We start from the raw sequence: 3,070 nt of genomic DNA, 5'->3' as shown, positions 1-3,070 counted from the left end.
ATGAAGTTACCTGATTGCAAAATGCGTAGTTCAGGAAAATATTTTATATATAAATATGTTTTATAATACCTTGAAAATGATATGAGAATTTATTGTAAATGTAAATAATGTTTTTTTTTTTTATAATTCTTGTCATGCCATTCTTTTTTTTGGCTATCTTCGTAGTGATAAACAAAAAAATCTATATGTATATGCGAAAACTATTAAGTTCAGTGAATACCCAATGGTGTACCATGAACATTAATAACAAGTAATCACTCAGCAGCAAATTCCTATTTACCAACAAATTCGTATTTACCCTTTAAATTTTTCATTGGAATCGAGGAAGGAAAGGAAGAGCTGGGACAGTCATTCCAATGGAGCCATAAAGAAATTTGGGAATTCCACCCTCTTTAAAACGCCATCCAACGCCATCCAACGCCATCCAAAATAACACCTTCAGTATCCAGAAGTCACAACCTCCTCACAACAACACCCTCAGTATAAAGAAGTTTTCAACCTCCTCGTAACAATAGTGCCATATAATTCATCGCCATAATATCCATCAAGAACCATCCTAACTCCTGGCACAGTTATTATCTATCCATTTTGAAAAATGATATGCAATAGTTATTAACTATTAAGCCTTGCAAAAATGGAAAAAGAAATAAAAAATTGAACCGAAATTCGTATTTCTCAAAATGAAAACTAAAAATTGTGCCGAGATTTTTATTGAATAATCTATAAAAGGAATGGATAGGAATGGATGATTGAGCACTTACAAATGATAGCGATGAGAAATAGTCAATTAATTTCTCTGTCCAATGCCAAAGACGACGCGGAAACCTTGAATCCTCACCAAGATCCCTTCCCGTATCCCTAAGTTGGTTATGCATATGTATCTTGTTTAGAATGTGGACTTCTACGAGACTCTTATCCTCTAGATTCTGGAACCCATGCCTTCCTTTCTAGCCTGATCCATCCCATATTCTAATGGTTGTATCTCTGTTTTGTCCAATGAAAAAACAAGCAATTTCTAAGAACTTTTCTTTTTCCTCTGTAGTGAGTGTGTTATAACTTCTCATAAATGTTTGTTTTATCTCATTGGGAAGTGTATGTTGAAGACTCCCAATTTCTTCTTCCCAGTCTCCTCCATAAAGAAGTGCCCCATTTACTCATAAATGTTTGTTTTATCTCATTGGGAAGTGTATGTTGAAGACTCCCAATTTCTTCTTCCCAGTCTCCTCCATAAAGAAGTGCCCCATTTACTTTCAAAGATAAGGGTAATCTATTACACGCTTCTAAGAAGCTCAATCCATTACATGCATCTTCTAAGAAGCTATCCACCAGAGATTTAAATCCCGAGAGCGGATAGGGTTGGTCGAAGGCATGGGAGTAGAAGAGCTCCCAGGAGTGTTGTGCGTTCAGTCCAGTTAACTTATAAATTGATGGTTTTTCAACTATTGAGCTTCTGGGAACATGCTTTTCTCTAGATGTAATCAATTAGGGATAAGATTTAGCGCATCGACGCAACATATGTAATGTTCTTAATTGCATATCCATTTATCGACGGCGTATGAAGAGCATTGGCGGTAACAATGACTTCATCATGTTAACTAAAATCCCTTGATATACTGGCATTCAGTCTTGAAACAATTCAAAATAAAACAACTTGATAAAACTTAGATAACATGACAAAAAAATTATAAGAAGCATAACTAGAACTTCTTACATATTCAACATGGTCACTACTCAAACACCATTCATATACACAATAAAATAACCATAACTCCGTTGTTGTGTTTACCTAGCTACAATTATCAAGATTTCATTAATTCAAACTAAAACCAATCCTGATTTTGAAATAGGAGGATAAAAAGTGGATTGATCCCCGCGATCTCCTGTTAAAAGTCATAAGCATAAAATCCATCAATTTCGCTTAAAGACTCTGAAAATACCAATATCCTCGCTCTACCATTGAGGATGAAGCTCCCGATGTGGGACCTTCGTACACCTTAATCCGCTCTCGAGAAGAGCCTTGAAGCATTCAATGGTCCTGTAATGAAGCTCGTAAGCGAGAAAAATCTGGGTTCGGCCACCAACTAGATGTTTCAGAGTTTTATAGAGGGGAGGTATCGATTTAACCTCATAGAGAATATCATACATCAGAACGAAGTCCACTAGTAGTGAAAGAGGTGAGCAATCACCCCCCCACATCAAGGCCTTCACTATGGCACATTTCTATAGGCCATTACCATCTAGGTCCCTCTATAGGACAAGAAAGAGATTCGGGATCTCTGTCAAAACAATCGAGGTGAACAAGGTCGTGACAGTGAGGTCTGGAATACCGATCCCATTGCCCATTGCTATGGCTCTCTTACTCGTGAAGGAGTTGGGTAGACATAAGGGCATGAGTATTCATTGAGCCAAAACAAGAGAGAATTCCCACATGCAACAACCCATTAAGGGCCTCATTATACCTAGCATACTACAAAGCTAGTAGTAGTTCTTAGTGGTGTTTGAGGTCGATGCCTGCAAAATGAGTAATTGAAACGTGCAATACATACAACTGTAAACAACTTCCAATGCAACATTCTCCACCAGCTATGATGATCCAATGACGAGAGTGTCTTTTAATCATCTAACAGATAGGATCGATGGCACAAGACTATACATAGTAGCATCGGATCAGATTTCTTCCCAAAGGGATGCCTTATGGCATAATAAACTTTATATGGAGCTAATTTTTTATTTAAATAAAAAAATAACGAATTTTGCAGCTACCAAAATCATTTCATGTCGAAAAATTATATGAAAATATAAAAATATTCCTAGATCATAACACAAAACATAATGGTTTAAAACATATCTATAAACAAGTCTTGCATGAAAATATAGTCCCTACGCCTTAAGTGGATGTTATGTTTTTATAAAAATTGAAAATTAATATCTCAAGTAGAAAAGTTAACTTCTTACTAAGGCCACTTAAGTGGATGTTATGTTTTTATAAAATTGTGAATTTATATATGAAATGGAGAAGTTAATTACTTACTAAGGGATAATGACTTGCATAAATTTTTGGTGGGTAGTA

General features: G+C 35.8%; 1 pseudogene; it reads right to left on the bottom strand.

Annotated features, from left to right (window-relative positions):
* Positions 1-1,908: 1,908 nt before the first annotated feature.
* Positions 1,909-2,454, bottom strand: LOC149167369 (uncharacterized; annotated as a pseudogene).
* Between the last annotated feature and the right edge of the window lie 616 nt (positions 2,455-3,070).

Source organism: Pinus tabuliformis, chromosome 5_1 (genome assembly GCF_031772625.1).
Source record: "Pinus tabuliformis cultivar Carrire ecotype Pingquan chromosome 5_1, CPIR1, whole genome shotgun sequence".
In the NCBI taxonomy this organism is placed as follows: domain Eukaryota; kingdom Viridiplantae; phylum Streptophyta; class Pinopsida; order Pinales; family Pinaceae; genus Pinus; species Pinus tabuliformis.
This window is presented reverse-complemented; position numbering and strand designations above follow the sequence as displayed.